A 13,051-nucleotide genomic window follows, 5' to 3' on the forward strand; every position below is an offset into this window, starting at 1 on the left:
CGAGTCTGGACTGGCATTAAAGTTCATGGTTTTTCCCCGAAGAAAGGCAACGAGCCCCCGGGTCCGATCGAACGAACTCGGGAACTATATGAACTGGCCGGCCAGAATCTGGGGTACACCACCAGCTTGGCCCAAGACGGACCCCCCGAACGGGAATCGGGACCTCACTCGAATCAACCCATTTGCAGCTCAACGAGCACCACGGTTCGTCCGGCGAGGATAGCGTGGCACGGCTCACCCCCTCCGTCTCAGCGAACGGACGCTTGAGGGGTAACGTTCAAAAGTTGATCTAGCCGCCCGACCGATCCCCTGCAACGCGCGGGGGCTCGAGGGCTAGCATCGCAGCTAATGACCATGCGTGTGGTCGCGATTTGAGGTCTCAAAGCAGGAGTGCCCTACGAAACAACAGAGAATTATCCTACGCCAAGACATCCACAGGACGCCCCGCCTGATCACTCTCCTCGGCCAAGCCGAGCAAACAACACTCCCTATCCCTGATTAACTGCAGCTTGCATAACGAGCGAAGATCCCCGACGAACGACGAAACTAGCCTCTAGAGGAGCATTCATGCTCCACCACAGGCTCAGGGGCTACTATTGGGTGGAAATATTAACGACCTCCTAATGACCCTTAAAACAACAATCATGAAGGCCCAGGCCCACCTGCAGTAACGACGATTGCCGCTGGCCCAGCATGAGTGGGGAACATCACGCTCCATCTCGCCCGACCTAGAGCCCCGGGGTCGGACACCCCCGACCCCTCGATGGCAAAACTCTGCCTCACATGACCCACGGTCCCAGGGTAGGATGCGCCCGACCCCTCACCGCAAGGTTCCGCCTCGCCCAACCCCGGGCGTGGGGGGTCGGACTCATCCGGGCCCACAGGACAAGGATCCGCCTCGGACGCGGACCGGCAGACGAGGACGCGGATCTCGTGGGCCCCTCACCGATCTTGCCATAAATGCACCGCGGCTCTGACGCGCAAAAAGACGCCCGCATCCCTCGACGTGACCGCCACAAGTACCCGGGCGGGACACTGTAGCCGCGACCGCACAGGCTATAGTAGCCGCGGCTCCCCCTGATTTGTCAAGAGGAACTCATGGCCTGTACCGCCTGGCACAGGAGGGAGTTCCGCCCGCTCTCACGCCCCACGTATCTGGCGACAGGAACGCGACGTCCGTATTCCACGGGCCGTAAGCAGGACGACAGGGGTCGGCCGTCTTCCCCGACGCGCACAGTTGCCATAACCGAACACCATCATCATGTTTGGCAGCAGCGGTCGCTAGGAGGATCGTCGACAGGATCCGAAGGCAGCCGCCCTCCTCCGGTGGACGCGCTGACAGGGGCCGAAGGCCGGAGCAGGAGGCGGCAACCCGGGGACTTGGTCCCTCTCGTTGTATTTTACTTTACTTAGCTTATCTCTTTTACTTCTCCTCACACCTGACTCATCTGTAACCCCGAGCTCTCCTTGCGCTATAAAAGGAGAACCGGGGGCCCTGAGACAGGGGGACTCTCTCAAGCAAACAACACACACACTCACCATTAGAGCATCAGTGCACACCCAAGAGAGTTGGGACCGGCTCCCTCTCTCGCCTGCCTGTAACCCCTACTACAGACCCCGCGTGGGCAACACGAGCAGCTCCTCATACTAGACGTAGGGCTTTCCTTGCCCGAACCAGTCTAATCCCGTGTCCTCCCACGCCACCATCTGAAGCCTTGCGTGCATAAAAGAAATTTACTAGCCGTAGTCTTGATCCGCTAATCTTGACAACGACAGTGGTGTTGGCATGCATCTCATCAAAACGCCTCAAAATAGCAGCAAGGCTTTTGTCAATACGAGCGACCGACGTCTCCAACCCTGTAAGCTTGGTGTTGGTGGCAAGTTGCGTGGCCTCCAACTGCCCAATCTTCTCATTCGTCACCTGCAAATCATTATCAAGCCCTTCCACGTGCCCTTTCACCAGATTTTTGAAATGTTGTATGATGCCCTTGGTGCGGGGAGAACACGGCATATGCTGACTATCCTCTGATCCTGTCATGGTTAGAGAAACAAAGGCAACAAGAAAACAGGTGAAGAAATAAAAAACCCTACAACTATTAGGATGTAGCTACTGCAAGGAGCTCACTCTCAACCCGTTACACAAGCTCTTACCAATTCTTACCTTGCTCAACAGGAGGTGATGGCAACCAACAAGTCTGCAATCGTGGAATGAAGTGTATCGGTGCCTCAACAACAAGACCTATCAAGCTGTAGTCAAATTATGTGGAGCTGTAGGTGGGCTGAAGCAAGGAAGTACTAGCACCACGTTAGTCACAAAAGCAAGTTGAGTAATCGTTCAACGGTGGTAGGTCCTAGCCTAGAACGTGCTAGAGGCGCGAGCTTGGATACAAAGGAAGTCACACACACCACCGGAAACAATGGAGAAGTAAAAACGATTAGCCCCTTTTCTTCTTGTTTTTTTTCTGTTTCTTTCTTTCCTCTTTTTTTATGTTTTTTCTTTCTTTGTTTTCAGGGGATCCTCAAAACTGATTATATAAACAAAAAGACTTCACAAGAGTCACACACGACACAAGCTTTTCCCGACAGGGACAGGGGTATTCCGGTAAAAAAAAGAGTCACACACGACACAAGCTTCTCTCTCGTAAAACCGAGCTCAAAAGTATATGCAGGACGTGGAGAGTTTGAGTATAGGTAGGACTACTACTGCACAAAGGTGTACTCAGATTTGGACTCAAAACAGTAACAAGGCAGCTGTCAATTCAGACTAGAAACCGATTCCAACTCGAACTCAACACCACATGGGATTCGGTCTCAAACAAACTCAAATTCCTACTCGGACTTGAACACAAGGATGTATTCGAATTCAGCCAACAGAACGTTTATATGGTAGCACACAACTGTGACTAGAACGTGACAAGAACTCGAAACTCTAAAGGACTAAAACTAAGACCAGCAACTCGACACAACCGATGCAACCGAAAACTCAACAAGCCCTAACCAAGCAGTGCTAGCAAAGGCTCAAAGGGTTCATAGGATTGTGGGTAAACTAATTTACTATTTTTTTTGGCTTTTCTGGACTATAGGAAAATTAAAACAGCGAAGGATTGGAGGTCTCTCACCGATAAACCTTGCTCTGATTACCAACTGATAGGAACCCGCTAGGGTTTATTCCCGATCTTTCGATAAGAGGCATGGGATAACTTGATTGGTGGATGGAGACGACGTTCACAGCCCGACTACAGCCTTCCAAGATGCGCCTTAGTAACCGATACACCACCTCCAATGGTTGATGCGATCTTGTGGAGTGCGTCACCCGGCCACTAGGGCACTCGTCCTGCAAGGAAATCGAAGAACTAGCAAGAACAAGTATAACAAGTACTGAATTTACTAGATGAAGATGAAGGTTTCAAACTCAATCTCAATAATGGTGGGGTTCTAAAGACAAGAAGACGGGCGACTGATCCAGCACGCGCGCTTACAAGCAAGTAGCGAGAGCTAAACTTGATATAAACAAAATCCAACTATTCTAGGTGACGGCTAAGGGGTATATGAAAGTGGGAGGATGACCACTAGGGTGTTGGGGTCATGCTCCAACCCTAGGACGCGTCCCTAATGGACCCAACTTGATACACGGCCCATTGGGCCAAATTAAAGTGACACAGCACCTTTAGATAGAAAACTTCTTGGTAGTAATTTGGTCATTACAGCCGCCTCAGACTAGATGTAGACTTGAGTCCAGATCCATATGAAAATAGACTTCGTAACAAATCTGTGAAGTACTTGAACTCCCTAATCTGAGTCCGTATGCGACCGTGGTGACCATCACAATTTCGTGCTGTCCTGGAGTCCGAATCCAGCCTGCGCGAGTCCTTTTCCCTTTCGGTCTTCTCCCTGGTTCCTAACCAAAATAAGAGTGCATGCGTCTCCATTGTCTAAATATGATGGATAGGAACTCAAGAGTTAACTTACTTGATGATTAAGTTGACGAGCACGAGCACGAGCACAAGTAATAGGACTAGAAACTGGTACTTGTGTCGGCGTAGAAACTGGTACTTGTGTCGTTGTGGATGTATCGTTGGTGTTGATGTCCTCATCAGCTGTCCTGTCTCATTAGCCTCCCTCTGGTGAACTCCGAGAACGGCACCTCTGCCGGGTTTCGGATGTAGAACCACTCGCCATGCCATCCCCGATTAGAATCGTTGGGGGTGTACGGCGGGTACGCAACCTTAGGTTTCCTCTGAAGCGCGAACCCCCCCGATCGGGGCTGGCAAGCTCGGCCTCCCACTTTCCTCAAACCAGGCTCTCCCGAAGAAAAACTTCACGGAGAGGTCCACATGTGGCTCCATCCCGAGGAAGGCCTCACAAACAGTGACGAAGCCGGCAATATGCAGCACCCCGTTGGGATTGAGGTGCTGCAACTCCAACCCCCAGCGGTGGAAGAGCCTGCGCAGGAACTAATGCGCGGGATATCTAAGCTCGCGCTCGTGGAAAGCGAGGAAGGAGATGACCTCGCCGGGCCCGGGTCGCGAGACGACGTCCCCCGCCTCCGCACTCTCCAACCTGCAACCGCCTTCGGCGGCAGCAACCCCTTCCTCGCGAAGTCCTCCAGCAGTTCCTCCTTCACGACGGACGCCATCCAATTCGACATCGCGCGATGGGAGGTGATGAACGGATCTATAAGACTTCTTTCACTTTCACCCTTCATCCTCCTCTCTCTTGGAACTCACTACAGCATGCAAGGAAGCTTTGGTGTAAGAGCGGAAGAGGAAGCAGCAGCAATCGAGGAAAGGTGAAAGGACGGGCCAGACGACCTCTGCCCCTCCCCCTATTTAATAGGGAAGGGGCACGGAGCCCTAGCGGATGGGACGCAATCGACGGGACATGACCCTACATGACGGGGCGCAGGCTGGAATGGGCCCACCTACTCCTGCAGCAGAGCCGTGAAAAATGGAGCACAACCGCACGCAAGTGCCCCTTCGCCTTGCGAGGCAGGAGAGTAGAGGGACCCACCATCAGAGCCTCCACCGAACCAAGGCCAGTAGGCGCTCGGGTTGATCGGACAAAGTGGAGGGACCCACCTTCGGAACCTCCACCGAACCAAGGCCGGTAGGCACTTAGGTCGGTCAGACGGTTCGGGCCCCCGATGGGAGACAGGTAAAAGTAGGGGAACACTAACGTGCAGGGCATGACCAACCCCGTCACGAACGACCGACCGGGGTTAAAGGCTAGCCCGCGAAGGGCTCGAGGCCGCCTCGCGTCAAATAGAGCCAAGGGAAAAACGCAGATGAAGCCCTAGGGGCCTTCGCCCGATCCGCTCAGAAGCAAACGGGATCATCTCGACCTTCTCGTTCGATCTTGACCTCGAGCTGTGCCCACAGAATCTCCATCGAGGGGAGGCCAGTGGGCCACCTAAGCCGATCTCCAGAATGACTCAGGCATCTAACGGGAGGCGGGTTAAGGAGCAGTGGAATGCCACATGAGGGCTATGCTGACCCCGTTACAAATGATAGACCCGGATTCCACTTGGACATGCCCGTTAGAGAGCTCACCGAGCGTGTCACTCAAGCCATCGAGGCAAGCGATGTTAGCTCAGCCCCTCCGGTCGCGGAGACCGCGGATGGGGTGATGCATGAAACTCGACCAACGCCGACCGAGCCCAACGGGACTTGGGGCTCGGGCCACCATATCCTGACTCGGGAATACGACCGATGACGCAATTCGCGGTCGGAACGAACACGAGCAAGCACCCCCGACTCGCAAGGAGGATCACCTCATCTCAACCGACGGGGATGTCAAAGTCCACGACCCTAGAAAGGAGTACCCAAGTGCTCAGCCTCCGACCAACTCTCCAGTCGGGCGCACCCGACGAAAGCCGGACTAACAACGGATCCCCTCCTCGGAAGAAGGGCACCAGTGTCCGCTTGACTTGAAAGTCAAAGGGGTACTCAAGTGCTCAGCCTCCGACCAACTCCTCGGTCGGTCGCAGGCAAGGGGGCTACACCAACCGAGTGCGCTCACGCACACCCAGCGGCAACCAGACTGACAACGGGTCCCCCTCCTTAGGAGAAGGGTGCTCGTGTCCACTCGACTCGCTTTTGGTCAAAAAGGGTACCAAAATGCTCAGCCTCCAACCGACTCCTTAGTCGGCCACAGGCTCGAGGGCTAGACACACCAGGTCTGCTCACGTGAACCCGGCGGTAAATGGACTACAAACAGTCCCCTCCTCGGGAGCTGGGCATCCTCTGCAACTCGGCCCGCCCCTATGGCCCATGCCAGCCATCTCCCTGGGAGCTGGGCGTCAGAGTCTACCTGACGTGCCCCTACAGAGTCTACCTGACGTGCCCCTACGGCCTCTGCCAGTTGTCCCCTCGAGACCTAAGCGTTTGCACTTACTCGGGGGCTAAAATGCCCGAACCACTTGGCTATCCTACGCAACGCAACGAACAAAGGGGAAAATGCCAAAAATCCCGACGACAGTCCGCCTCTACAGCACGGTGGGCACAAGTTTCACACATCGAATATGAGCTTTTATTAAGCTAAATACATAAGCCAAAGGCTTTACAATATCACACAAAGTGTGCGAACACAGGATCCCAAAGGCTTTACAATATCACGCAAAGCGTGAAAGTATAACCCAGGGACTACTCTACGACTCGGGAACGAAAGAAACAAAAAGAGCGTGAGCCATACAATAAAGTTGCGCTTGAAACCTCGCTCACTGACCCATCCTCACCGGATCTTCTCTGATCTCCTCCTTCTGAGTGGAGGCGCCAGGGGGGAGGAAGATGAGGGAACCCAGGCAGCATAGGAAGCTGCACAAAGTTCTCTCCTCCCTCTGTGGTGGCCTGGTACATGAAGAAAAGGTGAGGAGGGAGTACGAGAACCGTGCTCCGGATCCCTGGGTAAACTAGCTTGAGGCCGCACGTGGCCATCTATGCCTACATATCTCCACCGCCACCGATGCCATGCGCAAGGCAGGCCAAGACAATGACCTCCGACGATCGGCGGCCCAAGGTACGAGCGCAACAAGGAGGATAAGGAGGCCATGCTCCCCTTTCCTCTCGAGGCGGTGCCCTCGTCCTCTCATCCAGCCCCTCATTGCACGGCGGATTCATGTTACGAGAATTCTTCTCGCATCGTGGTGCCCAGGCATGCTAAAGGAGACTGCAAGAAGGAGGTGCAACACCTATTACGAGAGATCTTCCGGCATCATGAGGAGCGGTCCAATCCGCCTAGGGCAAAGAGCAAGAGCCTCAAACCTACCGAATCTACAACTCAAGCCATAGGATCTACAACACAAGCCTTGGGGGCTCCGGACGTGGAAGCTTCCCTATTTATAGCCGGGCAAATGGCTAAGATATGGGAGCGGTTGCAGTTCGCGTCCACGGATGCGCGAAAAAAAGGCTTTACGGCAGGGCGACAGTTCAGCGCCCGCACATTAAAGGTGTCAAGCCTTGAGATGACGGTTCGACCACCATACGCCAAAAACTGAGGCGAAAGTACAGGGTCACGAGGCGTCGATACGGCTCCTACATGGAGCCCATCCTTATCATCTCAAACACGGAGCTAGATCCCCAAAGCGGCCCGGCCACTTCATAAACAAAACAAAAATAAACAACACCCCCGTGTGTGATTCCCCGCGATAGGGCATTCCGACCGATAGCCCCTTCAGGGGCTTCAACAAAGCCCCAAAGGGGCTCGGGGGCTCCTGACGGGTCCATAGACCTGGGGTCCCCAATGGGACTACTTTCCCGCGACACTTAGCCCAATAAAGGGCATAACAACAAACGTATACTTGGGCTGGCCCAGCTACGCACAGCCAGGCCGAGGCCACGATCCAGCTGCCGACCGGCCCCTCTAACTAGGAGGCCTGGTCGACGCCCCAACTAGAGGAAGCCAGCCAGGGGTGGGGCCACAGTCCGACCCCGACTGAGTGCTCCCGACTGAGTACTCCCGACTAAGTGCTCCCGACGTAATCCCCCGACTGGGGACTCGCCGTACCACTTGCACTGATCTCCCCAACCGGGAATGCCTACCCGGAGTAGGCCTAGGAAGCAGGTGGGGTGGATAACGAGGCGGCGTCCGGGTCAGCCAGCCGTACGTGGAGCTGCACCATGCCACGCCTTGCGCACGTCTGCACAATGGCGCCGTAAACCTACCCGCTATGGTGTAGTGGCATGATAAGGAGAACAGGGACCGAGGATGGAAGCCATATCGTATCCACCAACGTGGGATTTGACAAGACTAGGCAGCGCCTGTACACTCTCTCTATTATCCTCCCCCGACCTGTAAGGACCGTCCCCTTGTACTATAAAAGGGGACGGACCCCCACTGCTTCTAGACAGACACAAGAGACGTGCTCTCAGATGTTCACACACACACACACACACACACTTAGCACTTGTCTGAGCTCCTGCCACTCTCTTCCGTAGAGACGAGAACAAGGCTAGGACTTGGGCACCCCCCTCTCACACTCCTCTTCTTTGTACCCCCACTGCAAACTTTCAGTACCTGAGCTCAGGAATAAAGTCGACTGACTGACTCCGACTGGACGTAAGGCGCGTTGATCGAACTAGTATACATCCTGTGTCATTGCGTGCTAGGCCATATCCGATCTAACGCACAGCAAAACTACCAATAATTACTTGTCGGCCAGATTTCACACCGATAGATTCTATGCACCTAAGTTGTATTACTAACTCTTGTCTTTATATCCTCAAAGTGTGTACAAGCTTTACATAATAAAAGGCGGGGAGTTCCTTGAAAAAGGAAGAAAACTATGAAAATATATTCATAGATTCGTAAGAACATAAAAACTTGGTTTTTTTCATATAATGTAGACTTGTCATTAATAACAACTCATCATTTTTCTATTTGATTGCAGTGCCACAGGCAACCTCCCGGTACTGCGCTATGCGGATATTACATGTGCAAGTTCCTCAGAAACAATGGGAGGTACCAGATGAGCCCCGAAGACATAAGTCTCTTATACACTACTATGTGATAACTTCCTAATGGTAATACATCCTAATCTTCATTTACTGCATACCTGCAAATGCCTAGGATCGACACTCGCGATGCGACGCTCAATGACAAAGGTATCGACGACATTTGTAGAGACATGGTGAGGTTCATCCAACGCAAGATTTGTCATGAGGATGGAGCATTCTTTTTATCAAGATGGCGTGTTGATGGCGGACGAATGCAAAGGTCTTCGTAGATGGACGTAGTAGTTTTAGTATTAGCGTGGCAAAGAATAGCTCTATTCCAAATGTTGAATTATGTGAATTATTTATTATTCAAGTTTGTTGAATAATATGAATTATCTATTATGTACGATACAGTTTTTAATAATATGAATTATTTATTATTTAAGTTTGTTGTTATGTGGTTGGAGATACGTATTTAAATTTGGCAGCTAAAAACTAGCAGGAAATAGAAATTATAAATAAATCATGGGAAATAATATATAGGATAGGAAAATGCATATTCCTCCCACCAGCACAGAAACCATCTGTGCTGGTGGGTGATGTAACCACCCGCCAGCACAGAGCCTTTGTGCTGGCGGGTGGCTAACGTCGCCCGCCAGCACAGAGCGGTCGCACGATCATTCCTTACCATCTCACCAACACAGCACATGTGATGGAGTAAGATGTGTTTTCCTTTTGAAGTAACCCATGGAGACCCCTTTTACCATCTCACCATCTCACAGTTTGTGTTACAAACCAGGACTAGAGCCTCACCTTTAGTTTGGGTTTGTGTTTCAAACCGGGACTAAATGGGTCTCCAAGGACTACGAAATTTAGACCCGGGGCTAAAGCCTCTTTTGTACCGGGTCCAATTCGGTCCGAGATTTTTGTGGAGGATTGAAAGTCGTTTCTCTACTAGTGTGTGTTTGGGTTGGCTCGATCGCAGACAGCAGCGATTGACGACGTACACAGAAACAACGTGAAGTGAACCCGTGGGGTTGAATCTTGATCTTTCGATGAGAGAAGGTGGATAACTCGATTTGGGGATGGAGATGACATTCACAGCCCGAGTACAACCATCAAAGGGTGCTGCGTCTTAGCAACCGATACACCACCTCCAATGGTCGTCGTGATCTTGTGGAGCACGATCAACCAAACCACTAGGGTAATTCCTGCAAGCAATCGAGGAACAAGCAAAAACAATTAGAATAAGCAACTTAATTTCAAATATGGAGTAAAAACCAATCTGAAATCACAAAGTTGGGGTTCTGAATCGAGTAGAACGGATGGTCTGGTCGACACACGCGTCTACAAGGAAGTAGCAATGGCTAAACTTACATCTAAACAAAACCCAATCTGTTTGTGGTGGCTATGCTGGTATATGAGAGGGTAGAGGATGACCAGGTCATGGTGGGGGTCATCCCACAACCCTAGGACGTACCCCTATTGGGCCCCACTTCATACACGACTCAAAATCAGGTGACGCAGCACCGCGAACAGAAAAGGTCTCTATAGTTAATCAACGATTGCGGCCACCTTGGAGTAGATATGGAGATGAGTCTAGATCCATATGAAAGTAGACTTGATAAGGTTTCGATCAAGTACTTGAACATCCAAAACAGAGTCTAGATGAAGTCGTGACGGTCGTCACAAGTTGACGCAGTGCTATAGTCCGAATCCAGCCACAAAACGTGTTGGATTTGATCTCTTTCTTTCCTTGGGCTAAAAGTGACGTGGTCGCTTGGTGGAGGACGTTGTGAATAGTTGGACTTGGTCCCCAATCAACTTCTTTAGTCCTTCATGCCTTCCATGTATGTTTAACACTTTTTTGATCCACGTATGTATTTCTGAAAATGACAATGAACACACATCATGGTGCAGCATCAATTCATCAAATGTATCAAATACAATCATTGATAAAGAACTGTTTCACCTATGAATCAAAAGTTGCTAATGTGGTTGTATCTGAGCAAATGATGTCCTCATCACAACGTCATGCGGCATGCAAGCGGCAGCGATAAAGCATGCGCGAAGACAAAGCATGCGGCGCTCGAGGTTGGCTCGGCTCTGGTCGTCCACGTCAACAGATTAGTTGCCATCTAAACGTGGATTGACTTGGTCAATCATGCCAAGTTTGCAAATTAGGATGGTAGTCCAGCTTAGGGGTACATTAAGCCATTAAGAAATGGAGGAGGGAGTAAATTAAGCCAATATTTTGTTCAGGGGGTGGGGTAGACAAAGTGAATAGGTGAAGGGAGTAAAATAGACTTTTCCAAATAAATATACGAATAAGAAATCTAAATTCTTCTTTATCTCTGGAGTACTTTGACGATCAGATTTGGCTCTTAATGACCGTCAACACGCACAACAAGTGCTCTCCTTGCCAAAGGATAGAAAAGTCTCGCCCACTACTTTACGTGCAATCGCGCAGTCTTTTTGTTACAATGTTGACTACTTATTTTGGTTGTCTTCTGTCACACCTAAATGCTAGTTAATGTACACGAGATAAAGATCTCAGACGCGTAATGGTAGTGCCAGTATGCGTACAAGAGACAAAGATCTCATGCATGCAGTGGCAACGACTAAACAGGAATTGAGAGTTTAAACAAAATGGGCTAACTACTCGGAAGAAATATGGCCGAAACAAGAGCACTAACATAAAAAATTTACATTTATCACTGAATAAATTTCAATAGTTCCAATATTCTACATTATGCTACATAATGTTTGCATCTCCTTTTACAAGTCAAGCTTCGGCGACAACTCTCCAGGACGCTCAGTGTACCTCCAATGGCTTCGCTAGCTCTCATGCTCCGGGGATGGACGCCAATAACTACTTGATGTGACTCCTAAGGCTCACCTGTCTAATATGCTCGGGGGCTGGATGTCGCATAACTACTCGGAAGATGACTGGCATGAAGACTAAGCTTGTTAGAACCTTGAATATATTATGCTAATCATTCCAAGGCTTGGAGGCTGATTAGCTACACCCAACAATTGATTTTTTTCAAGACGAAGTTATAAGATTCAAGATTTATTGACCCTTAGCCTGATTCTTCGACTCAACCTAAGGCTCGGGAGCTACCCCATATGTAGTACGAATTTTGCTGCCCTCCATATCACATTCCAAAGATGAAGATTAAAAGAATCAAGACTATTAAGGGTTTGAGCACATCATAGCCTCGTGGCAGTTTTGAGGAACTTCGAAGATTCAGCTAGACAAAGTACTCAAGGAGCACCAAACTACTCGGCGAGGATTTGAAAAATATTCTGAGGCTGCAGCACTTGGCTATGAAGCGCTCGGGGGCTTGAAGAGATAGATCCCCAGTACCCGCAAGAAAGGAACAAGCAAGACTCCTACTAGGATTCCCTTGTAATTCTATCAGGACTCCTACCTTATAATCATACTAGAACTTCAACATTATAACCGACTAGCAATCTCACCCCCTGGAGTATATAAAGGAGGGAAGTGGTACCTAGATCGGCACCTCAGACACAACATGAGGGCAACAATTCATACCTCAACACCTAAGCGCAATGCACAATATACAACACCCCAAACATGACGTACGGTATTATGCTAGTCTGGCAGCCCGAACCTGTATAAATTTGTGTCCCATGCTTTACCATCAAGTTCTAGGTTCCGATGATCTCCTACCAACCAATCTACTACCTCGAGATACCCCTTGGTTGGTTGCCGGGTGTAAAACACCGACAACAGGGAAAATGATGAGATCCGACAAAGCCGAACGGGCAGAAGTGAAAAAAGGGCAGGAGGAACATTTATTCAGATAGACCTGATTAATGGAGATTATGATGGCGAGCATAGATGACCTGACGACGGTGGCGGCGACAACCAGGTACCAGGCATCCATCCAAGCATGCAGGAGTACACAAAGTGAAAACTAGTATGTACACGAAGGAAAGGGGGCTGGTCCACTCCCCTCCACCATTGAAGGGGGAAGACGAGGGGCCGTAGGTGGAGAAAACGGTGGTTGGCTACTGTAGAGGTGGAGAGAGGGGGACCATAGAGGATAAGGATGGCAGGTGCGCTTCGTTGATACAAATTCAAATAAGCTCTA

Source organism: Setaria viridis, chromosome 9 (genome assembly GCF_005286985.2).
Source record: "Setaria viridis chromosome 9, Setaria_viridis_v4.0, whole genome shotgun sequence".
NCBI classification, from domain to species: Eukaryota; Viridiplantae; Streptophyta; class Magnoliopsida; order Poales; family Poaceae; genus Setaria; species Setaria viridis.